Raw genomic sequence first — 24,414 nt, 5'->3', positions numbered from 1 at the left:
TACTATGCTGGCAAGAACCCATTGCCTAATCTCCATAGAATCTGATGCGAGATTCCAATGCTCAAAAAATTCACTTGTCTTCTTGATCGTTTGGGACCAAGAGAAACAAAGAATTCCCTCATAAAAATTTCTCAAAGAAGTTTGATGAGGAGCAGTTCCATCTTGTCGGAACATAGAATCTGTGGCCACAAAAAAAGATCCCATTAGAAGTACATGACATCCTACTCTTGTCATATTGAGGTATCGTATAAGATCCCGAAGATCTTAATCCTCTGCTATCTCCAATCCCTTTTACTACATTCTTTGATAGCAGATATATACAAAGGTGATTCTTCCCTCTGAAAGGGAAGAAAAAACCGCTATGTGGTTCACAGAGGTATCGGAAGAGGACAGTTTCCTCATTCCCTCTAGCACGATCTGCAGCAATTCTATATCTTGTCCATGACTATTGTCATTTACCTTGAAAAATCCTCTCATTCATGTCCACTTCTGGTCAGTCTGCACGCAGACAGACTCAGAGTGGAGAGGTTGTTAAGGTCCATTTATAATAGATGCTGATAGAATATTCAGACTGTCTTGGAAAAGACTTCCAAAACATGCTGTGAGAAGAACGTGACCTCTGTGAATCCAACCTCTCTAAGGCCAAAATGAGGCATAAAGTATTATCTTCTCTTTCTTTGACACCCTTTATCTTAAATTCTGCAAATAATTTATATTTAGGGGAAAAAAGTTTATTCCCCTTTCTAAAAAAAAAATAAAGATGGCGTATATTGCTACCTCTCTTGGTTCGAGGAAAAGGAAGCAGTCTATAGGAAGCCTGTTCGTCTTCTACCTTACTAAGAGATCTATGAAGAAGACTTTCCGCAGGTTCTCACAACTCTTTCCAATAAATGTTAAACATGTTAACAGTTATTATCGTCGATCGAGAAGGTTCTCTTTGTTAACGCGAACAGGAGCGAAAAAAGAGATTCTCGATGCTCTTTGCGATATGAGAGTGTCGTGGAATTGGCCTAAGTGATTAAATGGGTAACGAAATCAGGAACGAATCTTGCCGTTACCGAGCCTGGTGTCCGAGAGGCTACTGGACTCTTAGGTTAATAACTCGCTAAAACGAGAAAATCTTGGATGGTGCTCTTGGCTCACTGCGCCAGGCTGGCGCTTCTGGCGCATTGTGCCAGGTTGGTGCTTCTAGCGCTAAGTGCCAGGCTGGCGCAACTTGAGCCAGGCTGGCGCTTCCTTCTCATTCTTTTTAGGTTATGTGCCAGAACACCTGTGCCTTTATGGTACCCGACATCCTTTCACATGTTAATTCCGTTCTTAGTAGGAAAAAACTTTATATACGTAGTATAGTCCATTCAGGGAAACAAGTTTTGCCACAAAGAGAATGTTTCCCATCCGACTCGTCCATCTTCTGAGCAGGTACTCTAATAAGCTATGCTTTCGTAAGCCTGAGAGCATTATATAATATAATGTTCTGCTGCGATAGAATCCTTTAATAATGTTACCTTGAAAGGTTGTACTATCTCTCTTATTGAAAGCTTCTTAGCAAAAGGCATACAATATTTTATTTATGTTAGATTAACTATCCCCTCAATCCGAGGTTAAGACCGCGATTGTAGGGGAGAGATACGGATAGTTATTCCATCCCCCAGGAGAGAGAGATAAACCAGACCGCTCATGACTGACACCTACATGGTACTGCGTAACTGCGTTGGTCTCAGGCTCTCAGTGAAAGCAGTCTCCGTTAGCCGTCTGGCCTTACTCTTCCAGAGTTGCCAGCTACTCCCTTTAATAAAGGAATCTTATAAAATTATTATCGAACTTCAGGAATTTCTTATTAAAGCATATTTAAGCGAAACAAGACTTCGATAAATCTAGAAGCTAAGTAGGTGTTGTCTTAACAATCCCTTTAAGCGTAGTCCCTCCTAGGAAAGTCGTAGAAGGATACTGGTAATTGAGTTACACAGCAAAGAAGTAACTACGGTATGTGTTTATGATTTGACCGTATCGTATTCTCATCCAACAGATACTCTACTACTTCTACTATCTTCGTTCTTTTTGTTAATAGAACGATAGAAAGAGTATATATATATCCTAAAGGAAGGAAGTTAATCCAGGAACTCTTTAAATCTTCGTGATTTCCTCATAAATCGCGGAAGAGACAGAATTCCTGTTCATCACTAGGGTTTACTGAAGGAAGTAGATATTTCCTATCCGCCATCATACCCAAACGTCAATGAGATTTTTATTAAGAAAAACTCCCTAAGCTCTTGCCTCCTCAAAACGAGGGAAGAGCATGGATGAAGGAGAGAGTCCGCATTGAGAGGAACTGCCTAACACAGGAGTCTTCTGAATAATGAAAAGGGGCTTCTCTTAGTATCAGAATCCTTCTGACAAAAGCAACGGCCGCCTGTGCGACATCTTGCACATTTGCCAGGGGAAAGTTGCTCAAGTTAAAAAAACTCAAAGAGGAGTCTCGCGACTGACCTCTCTCTCAAATGAAGATTTTGGAATATTCTGACGCCTGGCGTCTGGATCCTTGCGCCTAGCGCCTGGCGTCAGGATAGTTCCGCGCGCCTGGAATGTTCCGCACGCTAGAAAGGAGACTCGCTCCTGGAACGTTCCGCTTGCGTGGAAGGTCCCGTGTGCCCTGATAGATCCGAGCGCCTCTAGTCTTGTTATACAAGCCTCTTGCCAGTAAACGTTCAATGGAAGCATCCTTCTGATTGCCACTCTACTATAAGGCTCCTCAGTCTAGCCGTCTGTTTTTTCTTTGAAGGCGCCTTGCGCCAAGAAAAAAGTTCTGGAACGCGGCTCGCGCTCAGTTGCTGGAACGCGGCTTGCGTTTATCTGTATGAACGAGGCTCGCGCTAGTCTGTTGGAACGCGGCTCCCGCTTGGAATGCGGCTCGCGCTTGGAGCGCGGCTCGCTGCTGGCTGTTGGAACATGGCTCGCGCTAGCTTGCTGGCTGGCTCTCAGCCCCTCGCTCAGTGTTCTCTTAGTTTTCAGAGAACGAGCCAGATCGTCCGAACTCCAAACATGTACATTCTTCGTCTTTTCGGACGTAAGATGAAGAAACGGAAGAAGAGACGCACTTTTTAAAGGATGCCTTTCCAATGGCTATTCCTGACAGTCTGGGACGTTTTACAGATCCTGCCGAGGGAACGCCCGATCGGTGGGGATTCTCCATAACCTCCGTAAGGCTTTCGACTTTCCTTCTCCTCTGGGTATGTGAGCTTGGAAGAGGTCTAGGCCTGGGAGCGAAACAGAGCCGATCAGAACGCACCCTCCACTGCACTAACACTAAAATCACTTCTTACCTTTCAATAGCTCGTATTTTGAGCTACATTCCTTTGTCTTCAAATTGCAATATGAATTTGAAGATTCTGTGAAGTAAGAAGGAGATGAGGATACAACACTACTAGTATTGTTAATGCTCTAACTGCTCGTTAGTACGAGAGCTATAAAAACTTCTAAAGGAAGCGTAACTAATTCTATTCCTGACTTCCTCAAGAAGGAAGTTAGCTCAATCAATTCTAACATTTACTACACTTTATGAATAATATTAAAATTTTCCTTCTTGCAAACTATGTGAGTGTCTACTGAAAAGTTCGGTAGTTACACGTAAACAATTCTTCGAAATTTTCGAAGCCAAAGTTATTAAAACAAATTAATATGCGTATGCCGAACCAAAGATCCAGTACTTCCCTGCAAAAGATAGCCCAGAAGATCGATGGCGATGAAATCCAAAAATCAAGTCAGGAGGAACTGCAAACGTTGTTTACATTCCAAGCGACAGAAAAAATATGAATAGAAAACGGGAATGGTTCCTAATCCTGCCACCCAGGGCAGGACGGTAGATCACCTGACCTACCTGCAGCATGTGCCGCGAAATTTGAATTTCTGTCGGGGACGACGGAGTCTTAGCTATGTATATATCTGACAGGTAAGTTGATTGTATGAAATTACTCAGTACTGCCCTCTCATAATTTTAGAGATGAAAACGTACTGGATCCAATAAGAACATGTTTTGTAAATGAGATAAAAAATATAACCTGCAATACATATTGAATTACCTAATAATGTTATTTTATGATGCATATATTATCTATCAATATGTTTTCATGATGTAAGAATGTTGCAAGAAACTAAGCACCTGGTTGTGGTTGACCTTGTTCACTGCAGCACTTTTTAAATCTTGAAATCTCTTCCCTGGGGTTTTTTATACGTACATTGAATGTAAATTATACAAAAAATATGAAAATGAAACTCCTGGGATTTAAAACTAAATCACAGAAAACAAATCTGGGCTAAATCTAGCCAGGATCCCAGGATAGAAACCCTAGTCGGTACATCTTGTTATAATGGAACGTGAAATCGATATCGATCTCCTTATATCTTTAGTGGAGACGAAACCAGTGTTATGGGATAAAAGTCTCGGATACTACAAAAGTTGGAAATTGACTATATCTGCCTTCTGCATGTCATGTTTTGCCTATGAAGCTTATTATATATTATATATCAACCACAGTAGTTCCTCGAATAATGCTTGAGACATACTGAAGTAACTGAAAACATTCCCATCACGTTTTAGATCCTAAAATAACATGGCAAATGTGCCTAATCTCTCTCGCTGTGCATTCAGTCCACCCAATGGATTTGTAATTCTCTCTTTTTCCTCCTTAAATGTGCTCAATAAAAGCACAATACACTCTCTTATCCACTGTGGGTGACATTGAAGCCCAACATAGACTGAGTATAAACAAATCTCTCGCCACAGACTGAGTATTAAACAAGTTGTGAATGCTGCCGATTCTGCATAATAATCTATCACAGTTTCTGTGGTGCGGCGAATGCATTCATCTGCAGCATGTTTTCATCTCTGTAATATGTTTTAACCACACTTACCTTAACCTAACCTAGTAATTCTAAACCCTCATTCCGCAGTAAAGTAGACTATGGCAGTTGATATTTTCCTATGTTATTTTACTTACTGAACAAGAATTTAAAGTAATATTTATTCGAACGACTGTAATTAACCCCAAAGGGCCAGTACTAAACACGGCGGAATACATTGGACGCCCCAATCCCTAGTGGATGTCGTATTCGCGGTTACGTTTCTTGCAGGGTAATTCTAAAGAATAGTTCCGCACGGACTGCAAGGAACGTAACCGCGGATACGACATCCACTAGGGATTGGGGCGTCCAATGTATTTTGCCGTGTTTAGTACTGGCCCCTGGGAGTTTATTACAGTCGTCCGAATAAATATTACTTTAAATTCTTGTTCAGTAAGTAAAATAACGTAGGAAAACGTCAACTGCCATAGTCTACTTTACCGCGGAATGAGGGCTTAGAATTACCACTAACCTAACCTCAGACGCCATCCCTTAACTAGGCTAGAGCCAGGGGGAGGGGGGGGCTTATGTTGTGACTCCTCACTCTGCCTTCTACCCAGAACTCTATCATTAAGAATTTGAAAAATCTACTTTTTTACAACATTCATAAAACAAATGTTTAAAACCAAGCACCTAACAGAGTACACAAAGTCTGAAATGGCCTACCGTAGCCTATTTACGCTACAAAAGTAAAATCCCAAGGGTAGCCAACAGTTCGAGGATGTAAGCTGGCCGACTGCCCCTAACCTGGGGTATCATTCATTTTACACATAGGATATAGGGTAAACAATCATGGACGATCCACCATCATCACGCTGGACGGGTCTTATTCACTTTATATTTAATTGGTGAAACAAGAATACGTACACTTACAACTCTAAGCATACCATTTAAAAGATCGAAGGTTCGACAACATAATGTGATATATGAAAGCCCCATACAAACTAAAATAAGCATGTGACGCTCTTCGTAAAATAGTTTTCAAGGCAGTTTTGAAATCCAATATGGTGGCTATCGTGTGGCTGGACGGGTCTGGTCACAGCTGGACACCATATTTCCCAGCCTTCCCAGCACTCATTTGAACAATGTTAGTGTATATATGTAATGTTTATTGACCTTACTCAAGATTGCAGTTGTAATCAGCACAATAAAACAACATTGTGTTGCCTATATTAGTGAACGTATGAAACTTGTTATTCTCGGGATCATGGTTTGAACTGAATTCATTTTTACCTTGTAATCGGTGGTTTTATCCTTACTGCCATCACAACTGAAACTCCACAGTGCTTACTTGATTGTTATTATACACATTTTGGTCTTAATTCACTCCACATTGCACTTAAACCACATTGCTGTTCCTGGTTCCTAAGCGCGCACTCCATAAACACAGTTACGAGCAGCAGACGACGACACTGCAAAGCATTATTCCCTTAATTGTTTACTTTACTGATTATTTAGTTCAACTTTACTTTGTTATTTCAAAATGTTTATTTAATTCATATCTATTACCCCTTTTTTGCAACCAAATTACCTCGAAAAATTACAGATATTTCTAAAGTAGATACAGTGGTACCTCGAGATACGAAAGGCTCAACTTACGAAAAACTTGAGATACGAAAAATATAACGGCTCTACAAACGAAAAGTTTTCAAGATACGAAAGGTTTCTGAAAGTCCCCCGAACCACCGATAACAATTTTGAAACTCGCGCGCCGCCATCTTAGTAGACTGGCCACCATCCTCCTGCTCTCCGATTGGTTCCTGATGCTAGTCACCGCCATGAGATCCTTCTCTCCTATGGGACGGCATCCCTCTCATCATGCATCTATGTACGTATACGTGGTGGCGTGCCTATCTCGTCCACTTCGTACCAGCACCGTTATCGTACGCACGCGGTATTCGTTCGGTCCAACGATTTCGTTTAGTAACGTAAATTTGTTAAGTGATTTCGTTGCAGTATACATATTATCGTGTTGTGCGAAAACTTTATTGTGTACTTATACGTAAATTATGTACAAGATAACGTAGTCATGGGTCCCAAGAAAGTTGAAATTCACGGAAAGAAAAGCATGTTCTCTTTGGAGACAAAAATGGAGATCATCAAGAAGTACGAAGCTGGTATGCGATCGAGTGTGATCGCAAAGGAATACGGCCGTAATCCGTCGACAATAGGCACCATCCTTAAACAGAAGGATGCCATCAAAGCAGCTACTCTGTCGAAGGGCATCACTATTTTGTCCAGCAAGAGGACCCACGTGCACGACGAGATGGAACGGCTGCTTCTTGTCTGGATAAAAGACAAAGAAATCGCTGGCGATACGGTAACGGAGACGGCAATCACCCACAAGCCTAGCACTATTTTCGGCGATTTGATTGCGCAGGCGGAAGACAACGGAGGGGAAGGGACTTCAACGCAAACCCCAGAGTTCAAGGCTTCGCATGGCTGGTTCGAGAAATTTCGTAAACGAACTGGCATCCATTCGGTGGTGCGTCATGGGGAGGCTGCCAGCTCGGACACGAAAACGGCCAAAGCATTTAAGAAGACTTTCGACATGATGACGACCAAGGAAGGCTACAGTTCTCAGCAGGTTTTCAACTGTGATGAGACTGGCCTTTTTTGGAAAAAAATGCCTCGTCGGACATACATCACGGAGGAAGAGAAGAAGCTACCCGGGCATAAGCCTATGAAAGACAGGCTTACGCTCGCACTTTGTTCCAACGCCAGTGGGGATTGCAAGGTGAAGCCCCTACTGGTTTTACATTCCAAGACTCCTCGAGCCTTCAAGGCCCACAAAGTGCTTAAGGAGAAGCTTCCAGTGATGTGGAGGGCTAATGCAAAAGTCTGGGTAACGAGCCTTTTGTTCACGGAGTGGGTAAATCTGTGTTTCAGCCCGACAGTGAAGAAATTTTTGGAAGAGAAGCGCCTCCCTCTGAAATGTCTGCTGGTGTTCGACAATGCCCCTCCCCACCCTCCTGGCCCCGAGGAAGATATCCTAGCGGAGTATTCCTTCGTCAAGATTCTTTTTCTCCTGCCAAACACCACCCCTCTCCTCCAGCCCATGGACCAGCAAGTGATAGCGAACTTTAAGAAGCTGAACACGAAACATCTTTTCAAGAGATGTTTCGACATCACCGATACCACAAACCTCACCTTGCGTGAATTTTGGAAGGAACATTTCGACATCGTCACTTGTATCCGATCAAGCTTGGCAGGAGGTTTCGAGATGAACCTTGAATTCCTCGTGGAGGAAACTCTGGCCTGATGCCGTATCCGCCCGAGACTTCGAAGGATTCGACGTGGGCGAAGCTGGTGCTGCAGAGTTCGATACAGTTGGTGATCCCGAAACTGTTTTGGAACCAGATCTTGACGAGATCGTTGCACTCAGCAAGTCCATGGGGCTGGTCGTCGACGAGGACGACATCAACGACCTTCTCGAGGAGCACCAAGAGGAGCTTACGACGGATGACCTGAAGGAGTTGGAGGCCATGCAAGAGGAGTTCTCTAGCAGCGGTGAGGAAGAGGAGGAGGACCCTATGACAACGGCAGAAATTAAGGATGTCCTAGCCGCTTTCATAAAGTGCAATCGTTTATCGAAAAAAAGACACCCCGAAAAGGCTCACACAGGTCGTATGCTTGCGCAGTTCGATGACGTTTGCCTGAGTCGTTTCAGGAACATTGTGAAAAGTAGGCAGAAGCAATCTTCCTTGGATTGTTATTTTTTAAAGAGGCCTTTACCATTAGCAGGAGTAAGCAAAAAGGAAGAACCAAGTGATAAACAACAAGGTTGAAAGCAAAAAGGAAGAACCAAGTGATAAAAAACAGAAAGTTGAAAGCAAAAAGGAAGAACCAAGTGATAAAAAACAGAAAGTTGAAAGCAAAAAGGAAGAACCAAGTGATAAACAGAGTTGAAAATGGTGATGAAGTTGAAATTCTGTGAAAAAAAAAACAAAGCGCCTACGTAAAAGTAAAAAAGTTAAAAATCAAAAAAAGAAAAGAAAAAAAAAAATTTAATTTTAGTTTTTTGAAAAGTTAAGTATTACAGTTTTGTTAATGTGTTTCGTAAATATTAGTTTATGTATGTTTTCCTTACATTTTTTGTGTTTTCGTAAAGTTAAGTGTACGTACGTATCTGCCATTTGTCCTCCTCCTCCTCTGCCGCCACTTTCGGAGATAGCCTCACTCGAAAGGTAAGCTTCCACATTTTACATACAGTATTTCTTGTGTACCATGTACACTAATACACTTTTATTTACAGGTTATTTTGCATTTTGTTATTAATTTAGATATTGAATGGTCCAAATTGTTGTAGTATTTCATTGTTTATAGGTCAATTTAGCTTTATTATGAAATTTACTGGGGTGTTTTTGGAGGGCTTGGAACGGATTAGCCATTTTACATGTAAAATGTGGTCCAAGATACGTAAACCTCATGATAAGAAGGGCGCCTCGAAACGGATTAATTTCATATCTCGAGGTACTACTGTACAATCCAATGTTTCTAACCTTGTTGTACATCTGGCTGCCGAAAACCATAGCGGAGCAGACTACGGATAAGTGGATTATAATGGTTTTTTTTTTTCTAGCACTTTTCATTGATTTAAGTCTATATTAGTATCTGATTTTTTTAAATAACTGTAAGCCAGAAATAAATGTAACCTTTAATGTTTGCATGCTAAGAATGGCAAAATCATCGTCGCCACATTAGTGGAGCTTCACACATACGTCGATGCATTATTATAAACTGTTTCCATGAATTCTAATTGTCATAGTAATGCAATAACGATAAAATTGCTTTAATATTTATGTATATATACTTTCAATACATAGGCTAATTTCACCAATTTCCACGTTTTGTGTAAGTCTTATACCCAGTTTGGAGGGTGAGCACATACCAATTGGCAACTGAGAGAGAGAGAGAGAAAGGAAGGCGAAGGAAGGAAGGAGGACAGGGGTGGCAGTGGAGGTGGGGGGGGGGGGGGGAGAGGGTAGGTGGAGCTTTTTACGTGTGTTCGTATCCATTTCTGGATAATGGAGTTTTTGTCTCTTGGTACAAGGACAAGTGTCATTATTCTTTAAGATTAGTGATTCACGATACCCTTATAAATTACAGCACTGGGTGTAATGCACTATAGCAAAATCTCGTTCTGATACGAGTGTTCGTTACAGAAATATTGCCAAAAAACATGCTTGCACTGTCTCTGAAACCCATAGTAGGTATGCTGCTTAGTTGTCAATCAAGTTTTTTGTAATAAAGTATTTTTTACAAGCTAGCTATTGTATAAACTTGTATTTTTCTCAATCAAAAAATATGCCCCTCAATGCTAACTTTCCTCTTTTAACGACTTTCTGGTCATCGCAAATTCGGCCCCATTAATTCTTATGGTGCGAAAACAGACAGAGGCCCAGGGATCGAAAACGATTGCGTCACACTACAGCGGTAATCCAGCAGTAAAACATCTTCATATATCCAAAAAGTAAATAAAGATATATACTATGTGCATTACAATTATTACAATTACATGAATAGCGGATAACAATCTGCATAACTGGTAAACTGTTCTGCAAAAACGTTGAGTATAGCAATTCATCTATAATACTAGGTATGAAAATCAAGATGTCGTGACGTCATATTACAGGACTTAAAAGAAAGTTCCAATTCCGAAAAATAATTACTTAAATTTGAGTCAGAATAGAGCTACTTTTTCAATAACGAATACTTTCTAATTAATAATCATAAATATGTAAAATATTGATGTTTTACTATTTAAATCATTATCTAGTGCACGCTTCATCGTCGTCTTCTACCAAAACAGAAGTTTCCTTAAAAATGTCGTGGTTAGGGACCGTGTTCCAATTGTTGTGATGAAAGTGCCCCAGCATCTATGGGTACAAGTGGTGTGCGGATTTATCACAGGATATAAGAAGTTTGTTGACACAAGCGACTCCACAAACATCTAGATGGCGTCAATCTTTTAAGATATTTAAGCGTAAGTAAAAATTTCGAAAGCGTTTTGGTGAGATTTGCAGTGCGTTGGATACCCTTTTCACTACCCTCTATTTAATGCTTTAAATTTGGCCTTAATTTCTAACTTCAGAGAAAATACTTACTTCGAAAGGAGTCGAGGTCTTTAGCTCCGTCTCTCACCAACAACAAGTCGCGACTGATGCCCATCTCCAGTGTCAGGACGCGTTATAAGTACTTTTTCGGAGGGTGGCATGCCATGATCATCGGCGAATTGATCCAGGCCATGCAGTTGTTTACCCTACCTAGCCTAGCAATAGTTCACATCCAAAACAACATTTTCTCTGCAGTTTTACCTACTGAACAAGAATTTTAAGTAGTAGTATTTATTTGGACGACTGTAATTAACCCCCATGGGCCAGTACTAAAAACGGCGAAATACATTGGACCCCCCGTCCCTAGTGGATGTCGTATCCGCGGTTACGTTTCTTGCAGGGTAATTCTAAAGAATAGTTCCCTACGAACTGCAAGGAACGTAACCGCAAATACGACATCCACTAGGGATTGGGGCGTCCAACGTATTTCTCTGTGTTTAGTACTGGCCCCTGGGGGTTAATTACAGTCGTCCGAATAAATATTACTTTAAATTGTTGTTCAGTAAGTAAAATAACATAGGACAACATCAATTGCCATAGTCTAGGCCACTGCGGATTGCTTCTGTAGAAATACCCAAAATTAACATTTAGCTAGGATGCCTATCACTACCTAGGATACCAAAGGGCTGGTACCCAGGAACGTTATCAAGCTGTTCTAAGAGATGCTAACTTAACAACACGGAGGTTACCCACCTATGTTGTGATCTTCACCATCTAACTGAAATGCAGCTACTGTTTATAATTTAGGACCTCATTTGTCAAGAAACTAACATAATGAGGAGATCACAATGTAACTCCGCCCCCGATTATGTTTTCCCAGAAAAAATTGTGGTTTCTACTAGAAGAGTTTCACCGCCATTCATCCCTCTTCACACGATGTCCCGACTCACTCTCGGCCAACCATGAAGTCTAGTCATTACACCATCAACAGATAGCTCTCCTCTCCTAGCAAAATATTGTGGATACTACCTCAGACATTCGCAACCAAATTTCTCTTACATACATTAAATTTCCATTTATCCCTGGGCGGCGAAGGCAGGCCCAAAGGATACAAGATGGTGTAGCCTCACCAACACCACCTTCCACGAGTACGGGACAATGACCTTGACACACATTTAAACACTTTCGTGACCCCTACAAGCAAACAGCAACTTTTATCCGTCTTAAATGGAAGAGAGTTAGGCATTTAATTTAATATTTTAATACAATTAAGTGATGATATAAGGAGCAAGGGGCAGTACGCGGCCGTACCTCATGGACACCCCAGCACCACTGACTGAACGAAGTTCTCACCACTTCATCAACTCCATTGCAAACGTCCCTAGTTTATTTCAATATCAATATTCTAAAAGCTTTACACTTCAGCCACAACACAAGGATTCTTACTTTTTCACTAATAATTAGGATTAATTACACCATTATAGGCTTATAAATATAGACATTTACCCAAGTTCCCGCGTTGATTATGATGGCTTCTTCAATTTCGCTCACCAAAAATCAACACAATGGATTTAAGAGGCCTACATATTATATTCCACCATAAATTACTCACGGTTTTATTTCCCTTGTGGATGCCACATGATGATAGAGAACACATCACTCTTAGCCACTGAGAACTAAATAATCCTTAAATGTTACGCACGAAGCCAAAACTAATAAAGATTTACAAGACTTCTTTCCAAAGGAATGAGAGTACTCGCCATGTCGTAGCAGGGTAGAGGCTCCTCCGGGTTGGACACGCACCTGCGCATGCGTATCACCGCCAAATTTGATTTTTAAGCATACAATATTTTTATTTTCACTGTTAGTACTTAATTTATGTTAATAATATCTTAAATATCAACATTTTAAAACATATACAATATGAATTTAAAAGAAGATGTTATATCCATACGTAAATGTCTCTTCTGTCTGCACTCTGCATATGGTGGAATATCGTTTCACTTCCTTGATGCCTTAATGCCGTCATAAAAAGAGTACGCATTATGTAACATTTACGAGTTCATAATGGATTCCTTATTCTTAGTATTGCTTTTCCAAAGTGAAAATGGTGTATTTGAATTATGCTAATGAATAATCCTATTGAGAAAAACATATTAGAACTTACACCACGTAAATCGTGAGAGGAATTATTTGTTTTGAGGGGGTAAAGACAAGAAGCCTAAGTTCAGCGAGCGGGTGAAGGAGAGCATAGAGATGGACGAAATTGCCGTTTGCGCAAAAACTTTATCCTTTAGTATACAACATATTCTCGAAATAAAATTCATAATATATCAATGCAAAGAGGAACCACGCAAGTGACCAGGTGGGCTACAGGAAACAGTAACGGAATACTAACGGCTCTGGATGATCAGAGAAAATGGAGTCAAGACGTGAAAAAATAATGGTTACTAGGTGACTCTTCGTTCCCATATGCGTAGATGATATATTATTTCTTTTCCGTAATTGCATTGCCAATGAAATAAGATTAATGGTAGGTGGTGCATATAATTATACGAATTCAAACGAATTTAGTACGAATAAAGTGACAGATTATCATCACAACAGATCAAAAACCTCTATCGAATATTTAGGATTAGTTGCTATTGTCACTACAACGTCATCGGTAGCTTTGTATTGATGTATTTTTTGCCACTTATGGAAAGTTGCTCATAAATTTGGATGAAGAACTAAGTGTCTATCGCCATAATACAAATACACCCGTGAGATGCTAATGAAAGGACGAAGGTTTGTGTGACAGCATAACAGCTGCATTCCCATTTGGCATACTACATTCGCCTCCTCTCTCCAGACATCGCTACATTTTAGTTTTCTAGTTTTCGCCTAACATTTAATCTCAAAGTAAATACATGAATGATATATGCGCTGACATTTCTCTCAGTTTTGTTAAAGTACGTTATATAACAAGGTCTCAAATTTAACGAAAGATGCCACACGATTGCCGGAAAAGGCAAATGCATTATGTACTTCAGTTTAATATGCAAGGCACAACTGCACATTTATCTATGTAATCAAATATGAAGTATATTGGGCAAGTCGCTCATTTGCTGACTACATCCACTTTCTCATCCACCTGTAATCATTGCCATATGAAACTCCAGTTTTAAAACGGCTTTTAATCCTTCTCTTAATAATGGCTAAATCATTTATTCCTTTAGTGTTGCTGGCAGATTATTACAACTATTATTATAATTATATTATTACTGTTGTTACTGCAAGTATTATCATAATTATATTATTACTGTTGTTGTTGTTGTCTCATCTTGGAACTAGTCGATACTATACTATTGCGCTTCATACAACTCATTGTAAAAATAAAAGAATACTACTCCGTGTTTACAGTAGAATCAACGACCAGTGTTCAATGCACATTCATCTGACTTATGATTTGCAAGAAATGTGGTAGCTCACGTGAAAGATGTGATTTGTTCCCATTTTTCCCGCTCTGTGTGATAACTAAATACTGTTGGGTTATCATTCATAAACTCATAAGTTACTATTTTTTTAGTAGACAGCATTTTAATCAAAATTTGAAGTAAATGGCATGATTATACCCTGCCAATGACTTGGCTGAGCTTATATGTTTTTTGGTAGATTTTTCAGATTTAACATTTGCAAAAGAAACAAAATTGCCTTGCAAGTTTCAAAACAATACGCTTACCAAAACAATCTCAATGACCTTGAAATTACACTGTAGTCGTGCCCAATATGCAAACGAACATTTTATTCTACACACACACACAACCATATTTATACATATATTTATATATATATATATATATATATATATATATATATATATATATATATATATATATATATATATATATATATATATATATATATATATATATATATATATATATATATATATATATATATATATATATATATATATATAGATATATAATATAATAATATAGATAGATAGATAGATATTATAGCAAGTGTACCTGGTAAATATATTTGCCTAGGATTGTAGGGCCGAGTCCATACGACCACATCAGGCCTATTATTCCAAACTTAATGAATACCAAACTCTCGCAATATCAATCTATGAAAGATATCGCCACCTGGGGAAGTTATAGCTATCTACAAATTGACATTAAATGCAAGAAAACATGAAATATTTTTTTATAATTCTTAATAAGTTCACTGGAAGATAATGCAGTGATATGGAAACAAATACATAACAAATAAATAAGATAAGGAAATAGTCATTGCCAATGATCCCTACCACTGAAATTTCAAAAGTTGTTTATGAGAGAAATTGAGCAGATTATTCTTAACTTTCTGTCTACACACACAAATATATACATATGTATATACATGCATCTAATAAAAGGAACCCATAAAAACGCCAAAATATAGAGAGAAAATACTATATTTCAGAGGCTGTTGTCTCCGGTAATTATACCAAGAGATCCATCCACAGGTAAGCCAATTTAGGTCACTCCCACTGATAATCTTTCTTTAATCCTTTTGAGCGTTGGTTGAATGAAAACTTTATTAATGACATCTGAATCTAATGTGCCCTTTGAGATGTTCATTACCTGTCTCTGTTTAATCAAGGCCGATTCCATCAAATCTGACTTTTGTACCGGCAGTTGCTGCTATAAATTATGTGATAAATTCCAGTTTATTCTGTGGTCAAAGGGCGCATGGGATACAGATGTCATTGATAATGTTTTCATTCAACCAACGCTAAAGAGGGTTAAAGGAAGATTATCAGTGGGAGTGACCTAAATTGGCTTACCTGTGGATGGATCTCTTGGTATAAATACCACCTTTTCTGTAACTTTTCTCATTCATCTACCTGAAGTGGGAGACAACAATCTCTGAAATGTAGTATTTTCTCTCTATATTCTGGCGTTTTTATGGGCTCTTTTAATAGAATACTTTATTTTATATTTTATTTAACCCCCCCATACCATTTAATATATATATAAATATTTATATAGATAGATTAAGATAATATGATATTACATACATCTGTTGTGTTATAGACAGAAAGATAAGAATAATCTGATCATTTTCTCTCATAAACAACTTTTGAATTTTCAATGGCATTTTTACGGGCTCCTCTTATTAGATGGAATTCTGTTGTAACAGAACATTTTAACCAGTCATATATATATTATATATAATATATATATAACTCTATATATATATATAATATATATATTATATATATATATATATAGATAATATATATATATATATATATATATATATATATATAATATATATATATATATATATATATAGTTCCATGTTGGCCAAGCGCATTTTCGTGCTCAGCTACCAATCCGGTGGTACGAAGTTCGATTCTCGGCTCGGCCAGCGCAGAACCAGAGGAATTTATTTCTGGTGATAGAAATTCATTTCACGATACAATGTAAGTCCCTTTGCTAGGTAACCAATTGGTGCCTAGTCACGTAAAAATATCTAATCCTTCGGGCCAGCCTTAGGAGAGCTGTTAATCAGCTCAGCGGTCTGGTAAAACTAAGATATACTCAACTTTATATATATATATATATATATATATATATATATATATATATATATATATATATATATATATATATATATATGTATACAGTGGTACCTCGAGATACGAAAGCTGACACGAAAAATTTTTACTGCTCTACATACGAAAAGTTTCAAGATACGAAAGGTTTCTGAAAGTCCGAGATTCACCCGATAACAATTTTGAAACTTGCGCCGCGCGCCGCCATCTTAGTTCTAGTAGACTCGCCACCATCCTCCTGCTCTCCCATTCGTTCCTGATGCTAGCCAAGCCATGAGATCCTCTCCTATTGGACAGCATCCCTCCCATCATGCATCTTACGTGGTGGCGTGGCTTCGCTCGGCCACTTCACACCCGAAGCTTTATCCTATGCATGCGGCATTCGTTCGGTCCAACGATTTTGTTTAGTATCGTAAATTCGTTGTGCTACTTTATCGTGTTGTGAGAACCTAATTTCTATACGTACTACATACGTAACTTAATTACGTACAGTACATATTAGTCATGGGTCCCAAGAAAGTTGCTGAAGTTCACAGAAAGAAGAGAATGCTTTCTATGGAGACAAAAATGGAGATAATAAAAAGTATGAAGCTGGCTTGCGGTTGAGTGTGATCGCTAAGGAATACGGCCGAAATCAGTCGACGATAGGCACCATCCTTAAGCAGGAAGCCATCAAAGCAGCTACACCTTCCAAGGGCGTGACTATTTTGTCCAACAAGAGGAGCCATGTGCATAATGAAATGGAAAGGCTGCTTCTTGTATGGATCGAGGACAAAGAAATTGATGGCGATACGATAACCAAGACGGCAATCTGCCAGAAGGCCAGCGCTATTTTCGGCGATTTGATTGCCCAAGCCAAAGACGACGGCGGAGAGGGGACATCAACGGCTACCCCAGAGTTCAAGGCTTCTCATGAGTGGTTCGAAAAATTCCGTAAATGGACTGGCATCCATTCGGTGGTGAAGAAATTGAAATTACGTAAAGTATAAAAAAGTAAAAAGAAATGTAAAAATCAAAAAAAGACAAAATAAATTTTATTTTAAGTTTTTTGTAAAGTTAAGTGTTACAGTTTTGTTAATGTGTTTTGTAAAGTTTAGTTTGTTTTTCTGACATTTTTTTATGTGTTTCGTAAAGTTAAGTGTACTTATCTGCCGTTTGTCCTCCTCCTCCTCTGCCGCCACTTTCGGAGATAGCCTCACTCGAAAGGTAAGCTTCCACATTTTACGTTAGAGTAATAATATTTCTTGTACACAAATATACAATTTATTTACAGGTTTTGCATTTTTATTATTAAGTTTCGTATTCAATGGCCCAAATTGTTGTAGTATTGCATTGTTTATAGGTCAATTTAGCTTTATTATGAAATTTACTGGGGTGTTTTTAGAGGGCTTGGAAAGGATTAGCCATTTTACATGTAAAATGTGGTCCAAGATACGAAAAACTCATGATACGAAGGGTGCCTCGGAACAGATTAATTTCGTATCTCGAGGTACTACTGTATATGGTATATTTATACCTTGCTAATGTCTTGGCTGAACTCATATGATTTTAGATAGATTTTTCCTATCAAAGTATTGGATTTAACATTTACAAAAGAAACCAAATTGCCTTGCAAGTTTCAAAACAATACGCTTACCAAAACAATCTCAATGACCTTGAAATTTCACCGTAGTCATGCCCAATATGCCAAACAAACAAAAATTTCATTCTACACACACATAACCCATATATATTTATATTATATTATATATATATATATATTAATATATATATATATATATATATATACATATATATATATAAATGTATATATATATATATATATATATATATATATATATATATATATATATATATATATATATGTGTGTGTGTGTGTGTGTGTGTGTGGTGGTGTGTGTGTGTGTGATTGTGCGTGTGTGTGTGTGTGCGTGCGTGGATAGACAAATATAATAATAACTGTTGAAATTTTCAATGGTTTCCGTGGCAATGACTATTTTCTTATCTGTATTTATTTGTGTCATGTATTTGTTTCCATATCACCGCAATATCATTCAGTGGACTTATTAAGAATTAGATTAAATATTTGATGTTTTCTTGCATTTAATGTCAATTTGTATATAGCCATAAGTTCCCCAGGTGGCGATATCTTTCATAGATTGACATTGCGAGAGTTGGGTATTCATTAAGTTTGGAATAAGAGGCCTGATGTGGTCGATTGGACTCGGCCCTACCATCCTAGGCAAATATATTTACAAGGTACATTTGCTGTCTGTAATTTGCAGGCACTAATGAGTGGCAAGGCGCAAGTTCCTTAGTTGTCTAAGTTGTCGCTTTATGCTTCGCTCGTAGGTCTGCAGTGGGTAGGATTATCTGGGCTGATATTGTATTTAGTTTCATTCCTCTCAAGGCACATGGCTTTTTGGTTTCTGTAGGTGTAAATGAGAGGGTCCCATTTCCTATTCTTTTCTTCAGCCTTGCTGTTCAACACATCCACCAGTAATTCCTTAATTTTCTGAATTTTCTTATCGTGCTTTCCAGCCACTCCACCTCCTCCTTTTACTGCCTTAAGTGCTGAATGGCCAAAAGTTAGGCTTGATAGCCCAAGTTTGTTAAATCGAGATGAGTCACATAGTCTCCTTGTACAGCGGAGAATAATGCCATGTCTCGTTAGCTTATTATACTATAATGGGCATTATGTCTGTCCGTCCATCTGTCATTCAATCACGGTCAAACGGCTGGTCTGAAGGGCATGAAACTTGGCAGGGTTATAGTAGGGACCCCCAAGATGGTTTATAATGGGGATTCATCATACCTCCCAGCCCCTCCTGCGAAAGGGTTGGGGATGAGAAGGGATTCCCTGAAACGGAGCTGGTTCTACCTGTGAAACGGGGCTGGTTATGCCCGTAGACTTAGTAACTTTATGAATTTATCACGCACAATAATTAAAAAAACACTAGTGAGTTACTTCTATGAAGCAGCAGATGAATATGCTTTTAATAAGGATTGGTAAATTGCTATACAAAGAGTGGGTTGTAGGTGGTCGATACTGAAGGCCTCGGCTTTTTATAGTCTTTCTATGTGGGCAGGATTCCAAGCAAACTAATTTCTCTGCTCTTTATAGACGTGGGCATCCATCCACCTAGTGTCAGAAGGTGGTGCCTTGTTGCTAAATTGAAATTGTGCCTTGTGAGAGGCGTTGTATCAATAAAACATATATATATACAGAGTGCCCAATAGGGTTAGGTCACATAGTGAAACAACTCCTGTCGTAAGTGCTGGGCTTTAATACCGGGTCAAACATACACACACACACACACACACACACACACACATATATATATATATATTGTTCAAGATTTTAAGCCAGAACCAAGGAAAGTTAAGATTTCTTATAATAAGATTCATTCATCCTTGTCTATATGCAAGTTGCCCCTTTGAACTGAAAGCCTCCATTCTCTAGAAAGCTATCTCTGCTCCCATTGGCTGTCCAGAATTTCCCCCAAAGGGATTAGGCGGCGCTTACCGGGAGAAGTCTTAAAAGGGCAGGGACCCAGCAGTTCGTCCTCAAACCTCCACAGAGTTAGGAGAGCTCAGAAGCTCCTGTTACCTCACCCTGCAGACACTATTGCACCCCTTTCTGCTCCCCCTGCCTCCTCTGGGGAAATCCCAAGTATTTTTATACATCCATAGTGCACAGAAATATCAGCAGATTAGAAGACTACCAAGTCCAGGATTTCCAGGTACTGTGAGGGTAAATTCCAGTTCAGCCAGGGAATTGTTTTGCCTTTTGTCTGTATCTCATTTTCATTCTTCCAAGGTGACTTCCCCCCTCCTTTGTTTAGCTTCTCACTCCCCAAATCTTGGTTCAATGCTGTGATTACTCTCCTTGTGATACTAGTAAACATTCCCTAGTTAATTCAAGCAACGTAATAGTTCCTTCTGTAAACTCCCAGTCATTTCCATCCCCTCTGAGTGGTTTGCAAATTTGTTGATTGAAAGAAAGTAGTGTGTAACGCTCGCCCACGTGTTTCCCTCACCTCAGTACTTATCCTAGAATACAATATCTTTGCACACAAACACCATGCTTGACTGCGCGAGAAATTGGGAACCCTTTGGTGTAAGCCTTGCATTTTCAATAACCCGTTTGCGCAAAATTCTGAACGCCACATCTGGTTGGCCCAGCCACATGTTTCCGGTGGATTGACAAGCAACCACCTTATTAGTTCCTGGACCTATTTAAATTAATGTAAATATAGTGCATTTAAAACTAAAGTCAAGCTTTTATGTAAATTCCTCCTTCCTCAGTAATATCGGCGCTCTGCCATAGCTTTTTCTGTTTTCTTTGTTGTGATCTCTCATTCTTCCATTCAAGGCCACTTTCTTTCAGTGTTAAATTACATTTTTCAGGAGTGAACGAGCAGTTCAGAACACTATATACATATATATAGATATATTATATTATTATATATATATTATATATATATATATATATATATATATATATCACAATTACATTCCCATAAAAAAGAAAAAAAAAGGAGTAATAACCCTTACAAATGATACACTTGTCTAGGTCAAAAATAGAAATGACGAACGATGGTTTTACGGAGATCGGCTGGTGTGTCTAATGTGGCAATTGCCGAGACTGGACATATCCTTCTGTGTATTTTGGTATTGGCACTTTTGTTAATTTCCCCATGAGGTTTTATACATCGTGATGATGGATTCTGTTTCGCTCCATCGTGTATCTCTTCCCCTGTCATGAATACTTTACTTGCTAGTATGTTAGATTTAACTTTAAGTCATTTTTGCTTTTACAATTTCATTTCAAAATCGTCTTTCTTTACTTCTTACCTGATTTTGCGAAAAGATCATGAAGAAAATATAGATGATAAGTTTTTCAATAAATAACAATAAATGATTATTTTAAAAATCTTAGATTGATAACCTAATATGAGAATATTTCATCGAAAAGACGACACTGTTCGACTTTCCAACATTCGTATGAGCATGAGGGGAGTGCGCTTCTTCATCACAAAGGGACTAACCAGGTCGGGACGGAAACAAATCTGTGAAGACACTTGGATGTCAGGGGAAGTGAAAATTAGCTTCATCCTTGCATTGGTGAGGGCGTCGTTGTTTGTGAGTCTTGAGTCTGCATACACTTCTAACTGTATGTGCATACACTTTCCCACGAGTTGCCTGCTTTACCTGTTATTCATGGGCTGTCAAATCAGTCTGCCTCCTTGTGTGCTGGCTTTCGTGAGCTACAGTGTGTAATTGCTCACCTCATGGGTAAAGGACAGCTCCACGGGTAGCGGCTCACTGTTGTTGTTTCTGGATTTTTTCTTTACATATGTCTAATGTAGGAAGCAGCTGTCCTCATTTCACTTGAAAGTGAAGTCTAGGTCAGAGTAACTTTTCAGCGTGTCTTGCAGACAGATGACTTATGTAAGAAGCAACGGCAATAAAGATGCCACTGTGGCATTGGCATGCAGTATATCTTTGGTTAAGGAAGAGAGCTGAAGGTACTCTCTTCAACTTCTGCCATACACTGTAGCTACATATCTACAAACAAGATGCCAAGAGATTTTGTTATATTAAGAAGGGTCACTTTAGTGCATATCTCCAGAAGGTACAGGAAGGCATTTTCAAGAATGTCTAAAGGGGTAATGTCTGAGTTGCCACCTTCTTTACAATAATCTCGCTGTCCTTGTCCACTGGTGCATTTATAAAATTAATTATACATATGCCAGCCTGAGGGCCATAGCCCTCAGGATACCCAAAAACTCCACTGTGTCCCTTTAAGGATGAAAAGGTAATAAGCCTATTAAATACCTTAGATCTATAGTAAGTAGAGCGAAGTTGCCACTTGACTGGAGGGTGAAGGGAGTTGCTAGCCTTTGTAAGTGCTGTTACAGTAACCTGACCCTCAGTCTCCATTGATCAGGTAGACTGATAATGGTTTACTATTTTAATGGTGGTTTGAGGAAGGATCTTCCTTGTTCTCTCAGTTGGGTACTACCTCAGAAGCTCGATTTGAAGGGGGTCACCAAGGATGTCATTCATCTTAGTGTCATTCTCTTCACAAAAATTGAATGATGCCTTAGACCAGTGGTTCCCAAACTTCTCAAGTAGGTGTTCCAAAAAATACGACCACCAGACGTGTTCAGAAGGGAGTTAATAAGCCGAAAAAGCATCAGGGAATAGTTTAATTTCCTTCCTTGCTGGTTCAACGATCACCTGCATACCAACAGAGACTTACTGACACACCTAAATATGCTTTGTATATATAATCTTATAACACATCATCTGTCCATATTTTACCAGTGAACAGAGGCACAGAAGGAAGTGTTCGAAATATAATTTATGATTGCAAAGTTTAAATAATGTTTAATGGGACTTTTATCTACATATTGTACAGTTGTATCACAGTAAAATACATTCACACACACACACACATACACACTTATATATATATATATATATATATATATATATATATATATATATATATATATATATATATATATATATTCATATACATATATATATTAACAACGGGAGCGTCACCCCTGCTATTTTCATATTTGGTATGTGTTTACCCAGAGCAGAAAGCAAACTGGTAACACTTTGTCCCTTTTCTCTCTCTCTCTCTCAAGGCGATCACTGGCAATAGCCTTCTCTCTCTCTCTCTCTCTCTCTCTCTCTCCATTCCATCAGGTCATCAAATCAGAGTCAGAGCTACAAAAATATACATTTATTCAAAGCAAAGTACTAATTGAATAATTCAGGTTCTTACGGGATAATTAATAGAATGATAATTCATGGTTCAAGTCTCACAGACAACCCCCCGTGAAATAAATCTTAATCAGTAATTAGTCACACCAATTATCTCTTCTCCAAAACAGTCCCCTCACTAGGACACTTAGCCTTCACTAGGACACTCAGTCCCCTCACTAGAGCACTTAGTCCCCTCACTAGATCCGCACATTACAGTTTGGAACATCACACACAGAAACAAATATAACTTTCGCAGAGCTATCCCGGCATTCTGCCTTTTCTCCCCGTAGCTGTCTCCATCCTCCATTCTGCCTAATTACCTTCCGTTATGAACGAAAAAGGCGCACACACACACAGATAAACTCACGCCCCTCGTCCACACCCAGAAACTACTTTCAACTAGTTTCAAAGTCACCTTGGACAAGCCCTCATGGCACTGATATGCTTAGGTAAAGAACTTTAACATCATACCACCCAAAAAAGAGACATCAGCATTCTTAGGTTGTCGCTCGGACTGTCTCCATGGGAAGTTAAATATGATGAGTCTGTACATTCCTCCTTACTATATATATATATATATACATATATAGATAATTATATACCATTATCATACATATATAATATTATATATACTACTGATATATATATATATGTGTGTGTGTGTGTGTGTGTGTGTGTGTGTGTGTGCGCGCGCGTGTGTGTGCATGCGGTAGAGCGGCAGGTCAAACAGCCGTTTTGAAAAATTTATTCACACCTGATAAGAGATTCATTAACATCCGAGGTTAATACTCCATTTGCAGACATTGCTCTATTTCCCAGTGGGACGACCCCTTTCCTCTAGGCCTAGGATAAATGATCTTCCTTAAAATCCAAACACTTTACATATTCTTTAACTTAAATTTACGTTCCTATAAAAGCTTTCTTTTCTTAAAGTGAGTTCGATAATGTTTCTTTCCAGTATTACCAGTTGATGGCATGATCATTTTCACTTACATGAATAAAAATTGCACTGTTCTCTCGCACATACTGTATACATTTTGTATGATGGTACTCCCTTCTCCAAACTAGAAAACCAGTTTGACCAAT

At 38.8% G+C, this 24,414-nt stretch overlaps 1 protein-coding gene across 5 annotated transcripts in view; it reads right to left on the bottom strand.

Moving 5' to 3' along the window:
- The window catches only part of LOC135220922 (tubulin monoglutamylase TTLL4-like), a 111,102-nt gene extending 98,365 nt beyond the window's left edge, over positions 1–12,737 (bottom strand). For 2 of the 5 annotated variants that reach the window (XM_064258568.1, XM_064258572.1), the window contains exon 1: positions 12,565–12,737. The gene's annotated coding sequence lies outside the window, so the exon portion shown is untranslated. Of the gene's footprint in view, positions 1–12,015; positions 12,035–12,458 lie in introns of those variants that run through there. The other 3 variants (XM_064258569.1, XM_064258570.1, XM_064258571.1) reach the window with 3 other exon arrangements.
- Positions 12,738–24,414: the final 11,677 nt, after the last annotated feature.

This window comes from Macrobrachium nipponense, chromosome 2, assembly GCF_015104395.2.
Source record: "Macrobrachium nipponense isolate FS-2020 chromosome 2, ASM1510439v2, whole genome shotgun sequence".
Taxonomy (NCBI): Eukaryota; Metazoa; Arthropoda; class Malacostraca; order Decapoda; family Palaemonidae; genus Macrobrachium; species Macrobrachium nipponense.
This window is presented reverse-complemented; position numbering and strand designations above follow the sequence as displayed.